The sequence below is a fragment of the Odocoileus virginianus genome, chromosome 13 (genome assembly GCF_023699985.2).
Source record: "Odocoileus virginianus isolate 20LAN1187 ecotype Illinois chromosome 13, Ovbor_1.2, whole genome shotgun sequence".
In the NCBI taxonomy this organism is placed as follows: domain Eukaryota; kingdom Metazoa; phylum Chordata; class Mammalia; order Artiodactyla; family Cervidae; genus Odocoileus; species Odocoileus virginianus.
The window spans coordinates 60,162,851-60,183,281 of record NC_069686.1 but is presented as its reverse complement, the minus strand read 5'-3'; the positions used below and the strand labels follow the sequence as shown (position 1 = coordinate 60,183,281).

The window sequence follows — 20,431 nt, the reverse complement described above, 5'->3', positions numbered from 1 at the left end:
ACCTGGGAAGCCCAGAGCAGACCTCACCCCAGCCCTTCACCACGCTGCTCTGTCATTTTCGTGATGACCATTGTGATCTTGTGATCTTGTACTATGGTGATCTCCCTCCAGTGGTTCTTCAGCCATCGACTAAATCTCCCTGGATGACCACGCCAGGATGGCTCCAATGTTTCAGAACTATATACAAGATTGCAAGGACCTGCTTTAACAAATGTCACTTTAAAAATATTTTTAACCATTTTTAAGATAATTATTTGCATCCCCTCTTATTACTTCATCCTCAGCCCCTCTTGATCTTCTTTGCCTCTTTTCTGGAAATTTCCTCCCCTTTTCCCCTCCCCAGCAGCCCTCTCTCTTCTTCCTGCCTGTCCTGTCTCCTGCTCCCCTATCCACAGGGCTTGATGAAAAAAAACAAAACAAAACTGGATATGGAGTCAGAAGAAATGAATTCAAGGTAGGATTTGTCACTTTCCAGTTGTGTAACCCCCAGGCAAGTCACTTGATCTTTCTAGCTCTTGTTTTATTTCTATCTTTAAACATAAGAAAAACAGAGGCTGAGCACAGAGAAATTCTCGGGCAGTGAAAATACTCTGTCTTTACCCTGATGGTGGATAACAGGCATTATCCATTTGTCCAAACTCATAAGATATACAATACGAAGACTGCATCTTCATGTAAACCATGGACTTTGGATGATAATGATGTGTCAGTATAGGTTCATCATTGGTAAGAAGCACACAACTCTGGTGGAGGATGTTGCTAATGGGGGAAGCTGTGTACATGTGGGGCAGGGGCACACGAGAAACCTCTGGACCTTTCTCTCAGTTTTACTGGGAACCTAAAACTGCTCTAAAAATTAAAGCCTTTAAAAATATGTAAGAAAGGGGCTTCCTTGGTGGCTCACTAGTAAAGCACCCACCTGCCAGTGCCGGAACATGGGTTTGATCCCTGTAGCAGGAAGATCCCACATGCTACAGAGCAACCAAGCCCCTGCACCACGACTATTGGGCCTGCATTCTAGACCCTGTGCTCTGCAACAAGAGAAGCCAGCACAGTGAGAAGCCTGTGCATCGCAACTAGAGAGGAGCCCCCACTCACTGCAACTAGAGAAAAGCCCGCACAGCTTCCAAGATCCAGAGCAGCCAAAATGAGCAAGCAGATCCAACCAGTTCATCCTAAAGGAAATCAACCCTGAATACTCATTGGAAGGACTGATCTTGAAGCTGAAGCTCCAATACTTTGGCTACCAGATTCGAAGAACTGACTCATTAAAAAAGACCCTGATGCTAGGAAAGATTGAAGGCAGGAGGAGAAGGGGATGACAGGGACAAGATGATTGGATGGCATCACCAATTCAATGGACATGAGTTTAAGCAAGCTCTGGAGATGGTGAAGGACATGGAAGCCTGGTGTGTTGCAGCCCATGGGGTTGCAAAGAGTCAAACATGACTGAGCACCTAAACAACAGCAGCAAAATAAATAAAATTATTAAAAAATATGTACAATGGTCCTCTGATCCCAGTCAGTGGATCTCAGTAGTGATGGCCAACCACATCGTGCTCTACGCTGGCACAAAGATGCCCATCTTGGGGCTGGGCACCTGGAAGTACCCCCCAGGAAAAGTGATGGAGGCTGTGAAGGTGGCAATTGACCTTGGGTACCATCACATTGACTGTGCCCACATGTACCAGAATGAGAACAAGGTGGGGTTGGCCCTCCAGGCAAATCTCCAGGAGAAGGTCATGAAGCATGAGGACTTTTTCATTGTCAGCAAGCTGTGGTGCATATTTCACAACAAGGACATGCTGAAAGATGCCTGCCAGAAGCTGAAGCTGGACTATCTGGACCTCTACCTCATCCACTGGCCCACGGGCTTCAAGCCTGGGAAAGACTCTTCTCATTGGATGAGGACCGCATTGTGATTCCCAGTGAGAAAGATTTCATGGATACCTGGACAGCCATGGAAGAGCTGGTGGACAAAGGGCTGGTGAAAGCTGCTGGAGTCTCCAACTTTAACCATCTCCAAGTGGAGAAGATCTTTTTTTTTTTTTTTTACTGTATTTACTTTGTGCTATTGCCTTTTATTTATAGTGAATATTGGTTTTTCCATTTACAGAATCAACATAAATATTTTTCCTTAAATAAAAGTATTGAAACAAAAATTGAACTGATTTAAAGAAAAAAATACTAAGTAAACAATAATGATACACACAGGTCATTAAAATATACAAACATATACACGTGTGTGAGATATACATATATATACACACATATATACACCTCACACGATGATCAAGACCTGAGAAATGTACCCTGTAGTAGAATTTTGCAAAGTGGAAAATCACTCGCAGAGAGATTTCCTAGTTTGCCCCAGGACACACAGCACAGCTGCAGGCACTGAGTTTGGGACTGGTGCTCTCCTCAGGACTGAGATGACTCACGGTCCAGAACACACAGCATTAAGACAGGAGGCCTGTTTCTCTACAGGCGGGTAAGCTATTCGGTGCTAAGTATCCAAGATTCAGACGTCCTCAGGAAAGGGGGAGTTTATTTTGGACATAAAAGCAACAGGAATCCTGAGTGAAGGCAGCAGTCCCCTGTGGAGCAGGCGCATCCGTACTAGGAGCCCAGACACCCTCTGCTAACTTCCCTCTAGCCTTTCGGTCCCTCCTGTCCCTGTTCATGTGGCACCTGCTCCCAGAGGCTCCCCTCCTGCTCTGTATCCAAAAGCCGACTGAGAGAAACCTGATTGGCCAGTTCAGGCCCGGCCTCCCTGATTGGCCAGAGCTTCTGTTCTCAGTCACCTCATAGGCTGCCGACGAAGTAATGGGTGGGCTTGTGTCAGGTGCCCAATCAGTTGAAAGCAGGGCCTATAAAAGCAGGCACTGTGCGCTTTCACACCTCGGCTGATTAGCGGGGACCCCTTGTGGTTCTCGCCTCTGGGAGAATTCTTGTCGTCACAAGTGTGATCAGTGCCAGGCATAGAAGGACGAGAAGTGGACGGGTGGTGGGAGCACCGAGAAGGAAGGGGCTCGCCGTGTGTGGCGGGGCAGGACTGCCATGTGAGGGGATGAGCCTTTTGCTGGGGCGGGCGTGCGGGAACCTAGTAGACATGGACTGCCTGCCTTTCTAAGGCTTGACCTCAGAGACGTCAAAGTGCCAGGGGTACCCCTGAGAGGTCGATGGTATCCCCCCTGAATGAAGGCAGCAAGGGCACAGGGAGACCAGGCATGGTGATGCCAGATAGTTCATTAATTCTCGCAGGGACTCTGATAGGATGTAAAGTGCACTCTGTCAAGGGCAGGGAATGGAACTGCCATCAGGAGGCAGTGTGCCAGCCTTTGAGCTGCAGAAAAGACCCCTCCAGTGGAGGGTGGAGCAGGAGGGGAGCGAGGGAGGGCTCCTGCGACAGCATCAGGACCCACCACTTGGAGGGGTTTACTTTCCAGCGGCTTGCCATTGTGGAAAGATCCAGCCAGGGTCCACTTTGCTGGGCATTTGTGCACAGACTTGGGCCACAGCTGTAGGCAACCATTCCGAGGTCACCAGAGATCCCAAAGGGGACGTGACAGAGACACTTTGTCCCGCCACCCTGTGACCCTGAGAACCTGTCCCTCCAGCACTGAATCTCACGTTTGGGCACATGAAAGGAGGCAGTGTTTCCCTGCAAGGGAAGCAGAACTGCCACCTGAAGGATAATGGGAGTTTGTCATCAAAAGATGAGGGAGGAGAGGGCCCCCCAGGAACAGGAAATCACAAGCACAAAGGTGTGGGGAAATGAGGGAGTTCCAAGTGGCTTTGTAGGACTGTTGTTCAGTCGGTTGGTAGTATCTGAATCCTTGAGACCCCATGGACTGCAGTACGCCAGGTTTCCCTGTCCTTCACTGTCTCCAGGAGTTTTCTCAAACTCATGTCCATCAAGTCAGTGCTGCCATCCAACCATCTCATCCTCTGTCGCCTCCTTCTCCTCCTGCCTTCAATCTTTCCCAGCATCAGGGTCTTTGAGTAGGACTGTTGGGAGGGTTCTAGATAGGAATGTCCCAACATGATGCTGGAGGACCCAATGGGTAGGCCAAGAAGTTGTACTGAGGGCAGTGGTGAGCCATGGCAGGATTTTAAACCAGGAGCAGCATGTGTATGCTCATTTGCTCTGTCGTGTCCAAAGTGGAGAAGATCTTAAACAAACCGGTGGTTAACAAGATCTTAAACAAGTTGGTGGTTAACCAGATCAAGTGCCACCCATACCTCACTCAGGAGAAGTTAATCCAGTATTGCAACTCCAAAAGCATTGTGGTGACTGCCTGTAGTCCCCTCGGCTCTCTTGACAGGCTCTTGGGCCAAGCCTGAAGACCCTTCCATACTGGAGGATCCCAGGATCAAAGCCACTGCCCAGGTGCTGATCTGATTCCCCATGCAGAGGAACTTGATTGTGATCCCCAAATTGGTGACACTTGAATGCATTGCTGAGAACTTCCAGATCTTTGACTTTGAACTGAACAAGGAGGATATGACCACCTTGCTCAGCTACAACAGGGACTGGAGGGCCTGTGCCTTGGTGAGTTGTGCCTCCCACAGGGATTATCCCTTTCACGAGGAGTTTTGAAGGAGTTTTGAAGCTGTAGGTGCCTGCCCTTGCCCAGGTGACCTGCTGTCTCCCATTCCACTCTTCTTGTGTGTAGCGTAATTTGGCCTATGTCCCTCAGTGGTGGGTCAGCGACTTCCAGACGAACCAGCAAGGGCTCAGCCAGCTTGGTGTTGGGTCCAAAGAGCAGACTCAGTAGATTAGGAGTCTCTTTAGTTTTCCTTTGCCCTTCTTGTCCAGTTGGGGAACACGCAACCCAAATAGTAACCCAACCCAAATACTAATTTGCATGTGCTGTGAAAGTGTTGCACTTAATATGCCAGCAAATTTGGAAAACTCAGCAGTGGCCACAGGACTGGAAAAGGTCAGTTTTCATTCCAATCCGAAAGAAAGGCAATGCCAAAGAATGTTCAAACTACTGCATAATTGCACTCTTCTCACATGCTAGCAAAGTAATTCTCAAAATTCTCCAAGCCAGGCTTTAGCAATTCATGAACCTTGAACTTCCAGATGTTCAAGCTGGTTTTAGAAAAGGCAGAGGAACCAGAGATCAAATTGCCAACATCTGCTGGATCATCAAAAAAGAAAGAGAGTTCCAGAAAAACATCTATTTCTGCTTTAATGACTATGCCAAAGCCTTTGACTGTGTGGATCACAATAAACTGTGGAAAATTCTGAAAGAGGTGGGAATACCTCTTGAGAAATCTGTATGCAGGTCAGGAAGCAACAGTTAGAACTGGACATGGAACAACAGACTGGTTCCAAATAGGAAAAGGAGTACGTCAAGACTATATATTGTCACCCTGCTTATTTAACTTATATGCAGAGTACATCATGAGAAACACTGGGCTGGATGAAGCACAAGTTGGAATCAAGATTGCCGGGTGAAATATCAATAACCTCAGATATGCAGATGACACCACCCTTATGGCAGAAAGCAAAAAGAACAAAAGAGCCTCTTGATGAAAGTGAAAGAGGAGAGTGAAAAATTTGGCTTAAAGCTCAACATTCACAAAACTAAGATCATAGCATCTGGTCCCATCACTTCATGGCAAATAGATGAAGAAACAGTGAAAACAGTGGCTGTCTATTTTTTTGGGCTCCAAAATCACTGCAGATGGTGACTGCAGCCATAAAATTAAAAGACGCTTACTCCTTGGAAGGAAAGTTATGACCAATCTAGACAGCACATTAAAAAGCAGAGACATTACTTTGCCAACAAAGGTCTATCTCATCAAGGCTATGGTTTTTCCAGTAGTCTTGTGTGGATGTGAGAGTTGGACTGTAAAGAAAGCTGGACGCCAAAGAATTGATGGTTTTGAACTGTGGTGCTGGAGAAGACTCTTGAGAGTCCTTTGGACTGCAAGGAGATCCAACCAGTCAATCCTAAAGGAGATCAGTCCTTAGTGTTCATTGGAAGGACTGGTGTTGATGTTGAAGCTGAAACTTCAATCTTTGGCCACCTGATGTGAAGAGCTGACTCATTTGAAAAGACCCTGATGCTGGGAAGGGTTGAAGGCAGGAGGAGGAGGAGATGACAGAGGATGAGATGGTTGGATGGCGTCACCGACTCAATGGACATGAGTTTGAGTAAACTCCGGAGTTGGTGATGGACAGGGAGGCCTGGCGTGCTGTGGTCCATGGGGTCACAAAGAGTTGACACGACTAAGTGACTGAACTGAACTGAAATTGAATTTACAAAATCAGAATAGTGCCTCTAACAGCTGGGCCTTGATTGCTTGGAACTGTAATCCTTTCAGCTAGACTTTTCTTTGCCTCAAACAAAACGTGTGTTTATGAAAAAAAAAAAAAAAGTAAGAAAAATAGCACCATCCCCAAATATCTCCACAGCATTATTTCTATAAGTCAGAAAGTTTACTTTTAGAAATAAGCCAAAAACCCATTAATAGAAGACTACATAAATGAAATGATAAACATAAACAAAAATCTATAAATTGTTTCATGTGCCAGCAGCTGTGCATTTACTAAAAAGAGTAAGATAGAGCTTTGTGTACACATATGGTGCAGGTGATTGTGAGTCAGGGTTTTCCAGATGGCACTAGTGGTAAAGAATTCACCTGCCAATGCAGGAGATGGAAGAGATGAGGATTCGATCCTTGGGTTGGGAAGATCCCCCAGAGGAGGAAATGGCAACCCACTCCAGTATTTGTGTCCAGAAAATTCCATGGGCAGAGAAGCCTGGCCGTCTGCAGTCCATGGGGCCACAAAGAGTCAGACACGACTCAGTGGCTGAGCACAAGCCCAGCTGTGAATGGTCCATGAGTCGCCAAACCACATGCACGGCAACATCTCCCTTTTAGTAATTATTGCTCCAAATATTAATGCACTGAGAAAGAACACACAATAACAGGATAAATTATTAATGATATAATCCCCCAGGGATTGAGAGTCGGGGGAGAAATGTTTAGGGGTACGTTTTACTTCATCCTCTTATTGAAATGTTTTTTAAACAAACGCATATTGATTTTGTAATATAAATAATGTGTGGAAGGAAAAAAACCCATTTGTTTGTCCTTTTCCCAGAGTGCTGACTCGCCAGCGGCACCCTTTATGAGAAAGCCCTCTATAGCACACAATCACGTGTGTGGTCATCGACTCTAATACGGTCATGGCTCCTTTCTCCTCTCCAGCTGCTGTTTCCCTTCCCAGTGTTTCTCTTCTTGTAGATGGTATGTGACAGAGATGACAGGGTGGAAGAGACAGATGAATCTTAGACTCAGTACAGTCCTCGGTTCCCCTCGCCCCTGCTGCAAGTCCTGCCCAGAGAGGGACACGGTTGGACAGTGCGCAGACCGGTCCCCTGGGGCTGCCCCCGCCACCCCTCGCCATCTCCTGGGGCCACCTCGCAGACCCCTGGATGCTCCCTGCTTGCCCTGGCTCCCAGCCTTCAGCGCCTGCACCCATCGCCTCTGCTGGGTGGGATGCCCACGCCCAGACCCCTGGCTCCCTACAGGCGTCATAAAAACCCCATCTCCCCAGGGCAGGGCAGGAGCAGCGCTGGATTGAAGCCCTCAGGATCTGTTATGTGGCGTTAGCTCAGAGCTGACAGATTGAGTCATATGGGCAAGCTAATTATATTTTTCTTTTCTTTTTTTTTTCTGGGCATTTGTGAGTCTGTAGGAGCTTAATTTATGTATTAATTACACCTCAGAGCCAAATGAGGGGCTGGAGTGCCTCAGACAGCCTTTGCATTTTATTAGGAAACACTGCATACACATTTGGCTTCATAGGGAAAGAGCTACTAAAGCACCCTTTGGGGGCTTAGGGAGAGCAGAATTCTCCGGGCAGTGTGGGTGGGGGACTCAGCGGAGCAGTTTTAGGCCAGTCTTCTATTCCAGTCTGTGGCCGACTTTGGACCACGTGGTTAATCTTGCTCACCTTCTCTGCTGCCCCTCCTCCACCGCAGGGAGACAGCCCCCTCGTTGCACCCCCAGAGCCCCGGCTCCTGCGGCGGCTGCGTGGGCTCCTCCTGATCGGGTGTGGGCTTGTTGCGTGGCGCTGAGCTGCTGACTCCCTGTTGTGGTCCAGCAGGGAGGCCATCACCCTGTTGCTAGAGGCTGGGGCTTCTGTAACGGAGTCACGCCCACAGGGTCCCCACCAGTGAGCCACAGATGTGAGCTTGGGCTTGATTAGGCAGAATGAGAGAGGGGCTGGCTTTCTTCTTTTGAATCTGGACTTGAGGAGAGTCTGATAGCCTTGGTGTGGTGGCTCAGACATTGCCCAGGAGGCAGGGCCATGGCAATGGCCAGGAAGTTGGCAGGAAAGATATGGAAGTCAACCTAAGTTCCATCAAGAGATGAATGGGTAAAGAAAATGTGGTACATGTATACAATGGAATGTTACTCAGCCATAAGAAAGAATGAAAGATTGCCATTTGCAGCGACATGGATGGATTTGAAGGGCATTATGCTAAGTGAAATGTCAGACAGATAAAGACAAAAACTGTATGATATCACTTACATGTGGAATCTAAAAAAAAACATAAATTGGTGAATGTAACAAAAAAGAAGCAGACTCAGATACAGAGAGCAAATGAATGGTTACTAGCTGGTAGTGGGGTCATGATATATGGGCAGGGAATTAAGAGATATAAGCTGTTGGGTGTAAGATAGGCTACAAGGATATAATATACAGCACTGGGAATATAGCTAATATTTTGTAGTAGCTGTTTAAAAAAAAAAAGAAGTTAGCAGGAAGAAAGCCATGTTTCTGTAGCAGGACCATCAGGGTTCTGGGCTCCTTAGTCTCCCTTTATTGTCTTCCAGTTCTTTCCCAGTTCTTGCTGGAAGCTCCAAGCATAACTGTCCTGTGTTATGGGGGCAGGGTTTGGGAGAAGGACCTGAGTGTACCCTTCGGCCAGTTTTCACAGGGGAAGCAGCACTAAGGCCTCATGGTGGGAGGTTGCTAATATAATTGATCATCAAGGGAAACAATAGAAGTAAAATCTTTCTTAGCTCAGAGTCACTGGCAGGGTCAACCTTGGAGATTGTATATCTGAAGAAAGCACTTTTTAAAAGAACTCAAAGAAGGCCCCAAGGCTCTCTAGTGCCTACAGACTGATGGGCAGGTGTGGGCCCTGAACACTGAGTTAAGTGGTCTAACTGGTGTGCCCTGCCACTGACCTGGTGGTGGGCCAGCCATCTGCACCCATCTTGTGCCCCTTCCTGTTGCTCTGGCTTTTTCATGCAGCAGAGGGCAGGCCCAATCCATGCAGGACATGCAGTCTTGTCACACTAAGAGGTGACCTTCAGTGCTAAGTTTGGAGGACTTTTGGTCTTTGTGAACGCCTTATAAAGAGGAGTTTGGGGCACACCCACCCACCCCAATGTGAGCCCTCTGAGGGCAGGAATTGTTGCTTGCTTTGTTCACTATATTCCAAGAATGTAGAAAAGTATCAGGCACAGAGCAGGTGGTTATTAAAAGATCAGCTAGGAGGTGGTGTTAGGAAAGTTGGCTACAGCTGCTCTCAAATCTCTTCTGGGCAATGGAGATGAATGTGACATTGATGAGTCTCAGGCTCTGGCACCTGCCCAAAGTCACATATCTAATCAGAGGCCAGACCAGACCAGGAATATGGATAGGAGTGATTCTAATAATAGCCTAATATTCATTCTCTAATCCGTTGTCTTAGCCTGGGCTACAATAGCAAGATACCATAAACGGAGTGGTTATAAACAACAGAAGGTAGTTTTTACATTTCTGGAAAGTCCAAGATCATGGGACTGGTGTATCCAATGTTTGGTGAAAGCTCTTCTGGATTGCAGATGGCCAACTTCTTGTATCCTCACATGGCAGAGTGGAGACAGGAAGCAAGCTCTCCCATGACGCTATAAGGGCACTGAGGCTCCACCCCCATGACCTCACCTCACCCCAACCACTTTCCCAAGTCCCCACATCGTCACACCATCACTCTGTGGGATAGAGTTCCAACACATGAATTTTGGGTGGGAGGCGGGCTCAGCATCCAGTTCAAAGGGACCCATCTGTTATTCAGACCCTGTGGTTACCATGTTCATTGTTGTAGCCTCTAGTCATGGCAAATAGATGGGGAAACAATGGAAACAGTGACAGACTTTATTTTCTTGGGCTCCATAATTACTGCAGATGGCTACTGTAGCCATGAAATTAAAAGACACTTGCCCCTTGGAAGCAAAACTATGACCAACCTAGACAGCATATTAAAGAGCAGAATCATTACTTTGCCAAAAAAGGTCCATCTAGTCAAAGCTATGGTTTTTCCAGTAGTCATGTATGGATGTGAGAGTTGGACCATAAAGAAGGCTGAGCTCAAAGAAATGATGCTTTTGAACTGTGGTGTTGGAGAAGACTCTTGAGAGTCCCTTGGACTGCAAGGAGATCCAACCAGTCCATCCTAAAGGAAATCAGTCCTGAATATTCATTGGAAGGACTGATCTTGAAGCTGAAGCTCCAATACTCTGGCCACCGGATGCAAAGAACTGACTCACTAGAAGAGACCCTGATGCTGGGAAGGATTGAAGGCGGGAGGAGAAGGGGATGACAGGGGACAAGATGGTTGGATGGCATCACCAACTCAGTGGACATGAGTTTGAGCAAGTTCCGGAGTTGGTGATGGACAGGGAAGCCTGGTGTGCTGCAGCCCATGGGGTCGCAAAGAGTCAGACACAACTGGGTGACTGAACAATGACTAGTCAGCTAAGCTAATAAGAAATCTGCTTTGCCTGATGCATAGGTGATGGTTAGACTTTTTGTGTCCCCAAGATGGCTCGATGCATGGAAATTCTTCTAGTGGGATTTCATCACCTCGGTGAAGTTTCTGGTTCTTCCATTTATCAGGGGAAGGCGGGGGAAGACTGGGGTGAAGAAATGACCACTCACAGGGAAGCTGACAGGCTGAGAGCTGGTGAGGGGCTCAGCTTTGTGGAATGGCCTCTGCAAGCTCACCCTGGGGAGGGGCTCAGAGGCTTGCGGGTTTCACTCCTGCTTACTCCACCTAGCGTGCCTGCTATCCACTGCTAGCAGCTCGCCTGTGCAGGAAGTGTGGCGGCTGGGAGCCTCTGCAGGAAGCAAGCGAGAGCCCTCACAGTGCAGGGCGTGTGTTCTCATAGGCCTCAGCCCTCCTCCTCCCAAAGCCAGGCTGCGGCTTGTGCTGTAATCATCTCAGAATCGGGTGCCTGATCAGTCTCTACCTGGGGCAGAAGGTGCTGTCTGGGCTTCTCCACAAGGGTCTGGATGTAGCACCTCTGCCCCAAGGGCCCTCCGCTTGCAGGCACCTGCTTGCTCCGTCTCCTTTCTGAAGCCTCAGGCCAGGATGCCAGCCTCTCAAGACAGGATGGATGGAGCCCGCATGATCTTTCCAGGGAGAGCACTGCCGGAGAGGTGGCCAGCATGTTTGACAGATAGCGCTCGGGATCCGGGCTGTCTGAACGCATTTGTCTCGTCCCCCTGAATCCAGCCAGCCTGGGAGACAAGTCTAACCTTTCCTGACAGAATCAGTTCAGGCTTGTCCTCTGAGCAGGGCCCAGGGTGGGCAGGGGGCTGGCTGCGGCCAGCTGGGCTCTCTGACCAGAGCTGCCAGGGGCCTGCTGGCCGGGGGAGGACACATGGGGAGCCCTGATGGGCCCAGTGGACAGGCTCCAGCCCAGTTCATGGAGCAAGAGCCAGGAGAGGCGGGGGGGGGGGGGGGGCCAGGGGGGGTGTCCCTGCCTCTGTGGCTTCTCCCCCAACCCCATGGCTAAAGTAGAGAGGGGGACAGGCCGAGAAGCCTGCTTTTTTCCTTCCATTCTGCACCTATTCCTATTTTGAGGCCTAACTCTTATTAAAGTCTGATTTTTTTTGGGGGGTGGGGGTCAGATTAGCCTGGATTTGAATCTTGGGGTAGAGGATGGAGGAGAGGGGTGGTCTGGGCCCCTTTGAGAGCACAGGTGTGGCCTTTACACTGTGAGTCAGACCTGCCCACCCCAAAGAGGCCTGACCTTGGGCAGAAAACCATCCCTTCTGTGTCTGAATGACACCCTGTTTGTCCTGCTGCCAATGCCTGAAAGCCCACATTTGTGGCCCACACTCTGCTGTCTCCAGCCTCTTTAAGAATTGCAAATTTATTTTATTTGTGAAAGCTTATCTTTTCTTGGAAGGGCAGATGCAGGGACCCCAGACTGTGGATGTTCCTTGGGGGTGGGGTAGTGATTGGTGGTCTGGGCTGGAAGTAGGGATGTTAAAGGGAAGCAGGCAGTTCAGGAAAGGAAGGCAGTCGTGTGGCCAGCATCATCAGTCTGTCTGGCTTTTAGACTGTGCAAAGAGAGATATGGGGCCTTGGAAGGACTCACCTCTGGTTTTTCCAGGTGTCAGAGGGCAGAGGCAGGGGGTTCAGAGGCAAATAGCGTCCCAGCCAGAAGCCAGGGCCAGCGATTTCTCCTGCCCTAAGCCCCACTTTGACACAGGGGCCAAACGACAGTCTAGGGAGCTGGGCGAGGTTGCAGAGTTCTACTTCTGTCCACTAGAAGAAGAGAAGTTGAGAGCCTGAGGTGTTCCGGGGGCTCAAAGAGAGGCAGGTGGAAGCTAGGGACCCGCAACACTCTTGGGGGATCAGAGAACAGAGGAGAAGCAAATTCCCAACCCAGAAGTATTATAAAGTTAAAAGCATTCAATCCCTGGGTCAGGAGGATCCCCTGGAGAAGGGCATGACAACCCACTCCAGTTTCTTGCCTGGAGAATCCCATGGACAGAGGGGCCAGGCAGGCTACAGTCTATGCGGTTGCAAAAGAGTCAGACAAGACTGAAGCAACTTAACACACACACACTCACACACACTCACACAACCACCCACAAAACAGCAAGCTGTGGATGTCCATGCATGAGCTCATGTAGTTTGTCTCCACTGCCAGGAAGCAGAGTCAGAGACAGAAACGAATGAACAAGGGTTCATTTTGGGGAGGTGAGGCCAGGAGACACCAGGAAGGGTACGGGGAGGCAGGATGGGGGTGGGGGAAGCAAGCAACAGGCATCTTGGAGTTGCCCCCGTCAAAGGAGTGCTTACATACAATTCCCACCAACCACTGGATAGGCTGCTCCAGAGAATCTAGTGGCAGAGTTCATCCTGCCTCCTGGGCAAAGAATCAGAGTGCAGATTTCTGGCCCCTGGCCAGCCCATTCTGCACCTCAGGCTCAGAAATGGATGTGTTGGTGGTTGAGAGGGTGGCTTGTATGTGCTGAGATGGTGTGGGCTCGGGGTGTCTGCTCCAGTACTGGCAGTCCCAGGGTCCAGATGACGAAACCGAGTCTCACAGGGTCTCTTCCAGCTGGTGATAACTGCTGGGATCTGACTCTTTTCCAGGCCCCAGTCTTAATTGTCAAATGGGGATCACGATACCTATGATCATAGTCTTGATGACAAGGCTCCCCATCATCCATGCGGCTTGTGAGGACAGACTGTGATGATCATTACAAACTTGCTTCTGAATGTCCAAACCCTGGTGGAAGGCAGCAAAACGATGTGTAGGCTGGGTTCAAATACCACTTGGGCTACTTAACTGCAGTGTGATCTTGAGGAACTAGCTTAACTTCTGAGCTTTAGGTTCCCCAGCTGTAAAATGGGTCTGGAAGTATATTTCTGGAGGAGTTGTTACAAGGATTACATGAGAAAATAGGTGACATGACTGGTGTCCCCAAAGGGCCGTGTCCATGCATTTTACCCTCCTTACCTGCTCCCCTTTGCACGTTTAATCTCTTACCATTTTGCAAAAAGGTGTGGAGTTAAAACCCTTTGATTACCCTCTGGGGGTAATGTTCATGGGGTGGAGGTCTCATTACTGGGAATAGACCTGTGTTTGATGTGGCTCACGCTTCCATGCCCAGGTCCCTTGTGGTCCCAGGAGCCCTTCTGTTATTGGTGAGCTGGGTTTCTTCCTGCCCGAGGCCACTTTATGAGTCATACAAACAAGGACCCAGTAGGGATTCTTTAGAACAAAGCTTTTCACTGCTTTTAAAGGACCTGACTCTCCAGTTTCCATGTTAATGAGGGCCCGGATTGACCCAGGATTTGGCAAAAGCTGGTTCCCACTTCCAGCACTGTCTACAGTCTCTCTCATGCTCCTCATTCCCACTTTATTTTTAGCAGGCTGCAGGGTTCAAGAGCCCCGCTCCTTAATTCCCGCACACCTTTGCTTGTGGTTTTCTGAGGCCCAGATTAGATGTCCCCTTTTCTCCCATAAATCTTCCTTGGCATCCCCAGACAGAAACACCCCTTACTGCTGCTGAAGCTTAACCTACACAAACTTGGGCAGGAAGGGATATATAACCACCCTCTGCCACCAGGGGGCAGTCATGCAGAAAGAGTCCCAGGCCTGTGCACCTTCCCACGTTAAGCAGGAAGTGACCCTTGCGGAGAACACGGACCGTGGGGACAGCAGTCAGCATGTCCGCAGGCACTGTCCTCAGGTAGAGAGGCGGGGGCTGTGGCCCGCCAGCATCTGCCGCAGTTCACAGAGAATCAGGAAGAGACTCAGGGCTTCCTGCTTCCCTTCCATGAAGAGGGGCTGAAGCAGAAATGGGCCCAGTGAGGAGCTAGTCCAGGATTCTCAGCAGTGATGCTTAAAACACGCTTAGCTTCTTCGTAAAGTCCCTAGCTAAGGGGCTGAGGGGAATGTCTGCCTGGCAGTTAAGAGTCAAGATTCTGGTCTTGAGTGGGCTAAACCAACCCAGCAGACGTCTCCCCAAACTCCATCCTAAAGAGGCTCTTGTCTGAGTGCAGACTTGCACCGGCTGTGTACTTCCGAGGCGCTCTTGTCCCTGAGTTATCTGTCCCCCACCGGGAGGGGGCCCTCCAGCGATGACTTGCTCCCCTTGATGTCCCAGGTGAGGCCGGCACCAACTTTGAATCCTGTAAATACTGCGTTGAGCTGTTCAGACCTCACTGCCTTTTCCGTGGGAACATGGAGGGGCCCGGATGTCCCACGCAGAGAGGTGAGGGGCAGCGCCTGGGTCAGGCTCTGAAGGAGAGATGTAGCCGGCTCGTGGAGCCCTGGTCCGCATTTACCCGCTCCCTCCAGGTGGAACCCTCCGGCGCCCCACTCTGCTCTCCGCGCGTGGTGTGCGGTCAGTCTTATGTGACAGCCTGGCTTGGCTGTACTTCCTAGTTACTCCATCAAACACTAATCTAGGTGTTGCTGCGAAGACTTTTTTGTTAGTTTGTTCTTGTTTTTTTCTTCTTGAAGATGTGATTAAGGTCTATAATCAGTCGATTTTAAATAGAGGAGATCATCTCTGGATGAGCCTGACTTAATCAGTCGAAAGACCTTAAGAACAGAGCCCAGGCTTCTCTGAGAAGTTCCACCTGTGGATAGACAGCAACTTCAGCTTGTGCTGGAGGGTTTCAGCCTGCCCTTCCAGATTGCCGGCCTTGCAGATTTCAGATTTAAAACTTATATAACCGCCCACAGTTATACAAGCCAGTCCCTTGCGACTATTCCCTTAATTTATATCTCTTGTTGGTTCTGTTTTTCAGGTGGAATTCTACATGGTACTGGTGGGCTGGGTAAGTTCCCTGTCCCCAGAGAGGGGAAGATGAATCAGGGTGATAGAATCATTTTGGTATCAGGGCACTCACGGTATAGATGTCAGTGTGCTAAGACTTCGATTATATTTAGCCCTCTAAGCATCGTATGCCATCGTTTTTATTGTTCAGTTGCTCAGTCGTGTCCAACTCTTTCTGGCCCTGTGGACTATAGCACACCAGGCTTCCCTGTCCTTCACCATCTCCTGGAGCTTGTTCTAACTCATGTCCATTGAGTCGGGGATGACATCCAACCATTTCATCCTCTGTCATCCCCTTCTCCTGCTTTCAATCTTTGCCAGCATCAGGGTCTTTTTTCTAGTGAGTCAGCTCTTTGCATCAGGTGGCCAAAGTATTGGGGCTTCAGCTTCAGCATCAGTCCTTTTAATGAATATTCAGGATGGATTTCCTTTAGGATTGGTTTGATCTCCCTGCAGTCCAAGGGACTCTCAGGAGTCTTCTCCAACACCACAGTTCAAAAGCATCCATTCTTTGGTGCTCAGCCTTCTTTATGGTCCAACACTCACATCCATACATGACCACTGGAAAAACCATAGCTTTGACTATATGGACCTTTGTCAGTAAAGTAATGTCTCTGCTTTTTAATATGCTGTCTAGATTTGTCATAGCTTTTCTTCCAAGGAGCAAGCGTCTTTTAATTTCATGGCAGCAGTCACCATTTACAGTGACTTTGGAGCCCCCCAAAATAAAATCTGTCCCTGTTTCCATTGTTTCCTCATCTATTTACCATGCATTGATGGGACTGGAGGCCATGACCTTCCTTTTTTGAATGTTGAGTTTTAAGCTAGCTTTTTCACTCTCCTCTTTCACTTTCATCAAGAGGCTTTTTAGCTCCTCTTCACTTCTGCCATAGTGAAGTCCAGGATCAGAAACTCTTGACTCCAGAGCACAAGTTCCTGACCTTTTTGTACCAATAAACCCTGTTGCAGCCCGATGAGGTCATGAACGTCTCCTCAGGAATATTCTTTTGTATACATAAAATGCACAAGGTTACAAAGGAAGTCATTAAAATAATTATCAAAATATTTTATAGCACAAACTTATGACATGGTATTACATGTGCTTTCCTATAAATGTATTCCATTAACTAAACTAAGGAGGGTCTACACATCAGGTGACTGCATCATACATCTGTGATCACTGTCCTATGCCATGAAAATACATGTGACTCTTCTTGGTGACAAGTATGGCTAACACTACTTGTGATTCCTAGCTTGCTTTCCTCATGGAAAGAAATGCTAAATTTCAATTAAAGTGATGATAAAGAAGAGTTTTTCCTCCATCCAAGTTCAGAGCTCCCCAAATGCTCCGTGATTAGAGGGCAGACTTCACCACCCCACTAGATGCCTGCTCTGCAGAGATGATGGTGGAACAGGTTCATGGGCACTAAGATAGGCCTATTACCCAGGGGAGCACAGGCATACAGCAGTGCCTTCCTCCTCTCCCCTCCAGGACTCAGACGGAAAAGCGGTGCCAGGGGTCCCAGGGTAGGACACAGTCGGAGGGCATGGCTTCTGTGCCAAACTCGGTCCCTACAACATCTGAGTGCTGGTGTGCCCTTGCTCTGGCGCTGGTAGCCCCCAGGCCCAGGCCTACTCACACGTCCCACACCCAGCCCTGAAGCTCCCTCACTATTCCTCGTGGAGACAGAGGCTGTGGCCACCTGTGTTTGCTGCAGACACTTCCTGTTTTTGTATCAACATGGGCTGCACTTGGCCAGCTCGCTCACCCTCTGGCATGTAGAGCAGCTTTGCCAACTTGTGGCTGAGAAGGCCCAAGCTGAGCGTCTCCAGGTGGAGAACCAGAAGGGAAGTGAGGGCGAGAGGCAGGCTACCCACCTTCTCTCCCTTCTCTGGAGAGGGGAGGCTGATGATCAACTGAGAGAGGCCCTCACCCCATACACAACCCGACCCCTGCCCCAGGCCACCAGGCCAGGCCTGATGAAAACCAATCTCCTCATGGATACATGTGCATGTATGGCTGAGTCCCTTTGCTGTTCCCCTGAAGCTATCACAACATTTTTAATTGGCTACATTCCAGTAAAAAATAAAAAGTTGAAAAATTAAGCTCCCAGCATGATGGCCATTTTCAGCCCGAGTCTTATTCCCACCTCTACCTCTTCCCCTCTTCATGTCACTTCTCTCACTGTGAGAAGGCAGGAGAGAGGGACCTAAAATGCCTGAGTGTTCAAGAAGTGCCAGGCACTTTGAATACACAATCTCATTTGCTCTCTCCAGCACCCTGTGAGGTGTTAAGACACCAATTTGATAGGTGAGGTAGCCCAGGTTCAGAGGGGTGTTGCCCAGCAGTAAGAGGCTAGGGTCTGAACTCTGCTCTGGCACCAAGATCCACTCTCTTTCCACCTCACAGGCTGCCTTTCCCTGGTCAGCCTTTACCGATCCCTGGTACCCAGCACCCAGACTGCACAGGCATCTTCTATGCCTCAGAAAGCATCTACCAAAGTAATTCAGACTGAAGTGTTAGGGACCCAGTAGATTACCCTCCCCTAGGGTATGTGCATTTTAGGAGGGGTTAAGGGAGGTGTACTGTGCTCAGTTCTCAGAGAAGGACTCACTGCAGCGTGAAGGCTGAGTAGGATTTGGGGGCTGAGGGGATGAAGAAAAGCGTGTAAAGCTGGCAGGTTGGAGTGGGGCGGAGCTAAGAGCTTGGAGATACATGTGTGCATGTGGGGGTGTGTGAGGGGATGGGCAGGGTTGACATTTACCTCTAGTCCTCAAACCCTAAATGAAAGTGAAGTTGCTCAGTCGTGTCCGACTCTTTGTGACCCCGTGGACTGTAGCCCACCAGGCTCCTCCGTCCATGGGATTCTCCAGGCAAGAATACTGTAGTGGGTTGCCATTTCCTTCTCTAGGGGATCTTCCTGACGCAGGGATCGAACCCAGGTCTCCCACATTGCAGGCAGATGCTTTAACCTCTAAGCCACCAGGGAAGCCCACTAAGAGGTAAGGACTATTGCTAATTTTTTAAGATAAGGAATGGGTTTAGGGAAGGGAAGTGACTTGCTCAAGATCACACAGCTCATAAGTGGAGGAGGCATGAGACAGTCATGCTTTTCACGTCATTGTGCTAGTAAGCAGTGGAAGACTTCATGTGTCATCCTTTCCAGGCAGCATGCAAGCATTCATGATTAATTAATTAAGCCACGATGAGCACCACGTGTGTCCCAGACTTTGTGCTATGTGCTGGATAAATGGAATATAGTTCTTACCCTTGAAGAATCATAGTCACTGTGGGAGAAAGACACATGATCATTGCGATTTACTGTGGCAAATTCTCTGATCAAAGGCAACTCTAGCCCACAGTATGGCTTTAAGATTTTAGAGAGTGACTAGCTTTCTGAATAGATTCATGGAAGGCTTATCTGAGGAAGAAACTCTTGAATTGTTTCAAAGGCTCAAAGGAATTCAGCATAAGTTTGAGCTAGGATATTCCAGCTAGAGAAAATGAAATAGCTTCTGCAAAAGATTATGTGCCACTTCTGTGGGAACCTTCCACAGAAAATGCCTTTACCTAGCATTTCAAAAATTAGTTTCACAAATATCAGTGCCCTGATAATAATTGGGGTAGGCAACAGTTTTCTAAGGCTTACTACATGCCAAGCACTCTTCTAAGGACTCTCCATATATTAGCTCATTTAGCTTTGCCAACAATCCTCTGAGGTAGGTATTATTATATCCACTTCACAGCTGAGGAGACAGTGGCACAGAGAGGTTAAGGAACTTGCTCAAGACAACACAGCTATTCAATGACGGAGCCAAGATTGGAACCCAAGCAAGAATGTTCTAGAATCTATGCTCCATCAAAACTGGTCAGGGGACAATAGCATAATGAATATTGGCCTAGTGAAAGTTCTGAAAACTGCATCAGCCCAACAAACATACATATGCAAATATTTACACTCAGAGTTTTCCACACTAATTTTACATAGGAATACTCTTTTTTTTTTTCTTTCAAGAATGAGCTGAAAGAAATGGAAAACCCTTTGAGAATTGCTGTCTTATTCCCCAGAGTGACTCTTGGTCACTGGGGGATGACCCTTAGAGACTGGACCCTCTGGCTGGGGATGGGGTGGACGTTTCCGGTTCCTGCTGCCTCTCAGTCAGGCCCACCAGACGACCCGCGGTGGCCCACGGTCTTCCTGACGCCTCTCAGTCAGGCCCACCAGACGACCCGCAGCGGCCCACGGTCTTCCTGCAGCTCCGCAGTCCTCCCTGAATGAACTGGCCAGCACGTGTGCTCCTCCCACACACTTTACAGTGTGAGAAAAGTGCAGACTCAAAACTCTTTGAGTTTGGAGGAAGCCTTTTTGGTTCGTCACTGCTGCATTTTTAATCTTGTGCTTGATTTCTCTCTCTCTTGACAGAGAGAAAAAGTGACTGTTGGGGAGGGTTAGTGATTTCTTCATTTACAGCTATGGCACCTGGTGTGTGTATGATCATGGTACCCAGTGAATAGTCAAGAAAAAGGAAGAAGAGAACCAGAGAGAGAAAAAACACAATTCCTTTTAGCTATCCAATCCCTCTGCTTGTCAGAGGGGAAGTCTCCTATGCAGGGGTGAGGCCTGGTGAGAGAGGGCATGTGTGGAGCACCTAATATTTCCACACAGAGCTATGGCTTCACATCAAAGTCTGGGAAGGTGAATAAATTCTTGGATTTCTGAAACATGATTCCTTCCTGCCAAGGAAAGTCTGGCAGCCACAGCCATTAGCACCATGGATAGCGGCAGGCCTGCGGGGTGCACCCTGGGAAGGGGCTGG

The 20,431-nt window shown here is 48.7% G+C and overlaps 1 pseudogene; it reads left to right on the top strand.

Annotated features, from left to right (window-relative positions):
- The first annotated feature begins 1,541 nt into the window (after positions 1-1,541).
- Positions 1,542-4,603, top strand: LOC110151212 (aldo-keto reductase family 1 member B1-like; annotated as a pseudogene).
- The last annotated feature ends 15,828 nt before the right edge of the window (positions 4,604-20,431 follow it).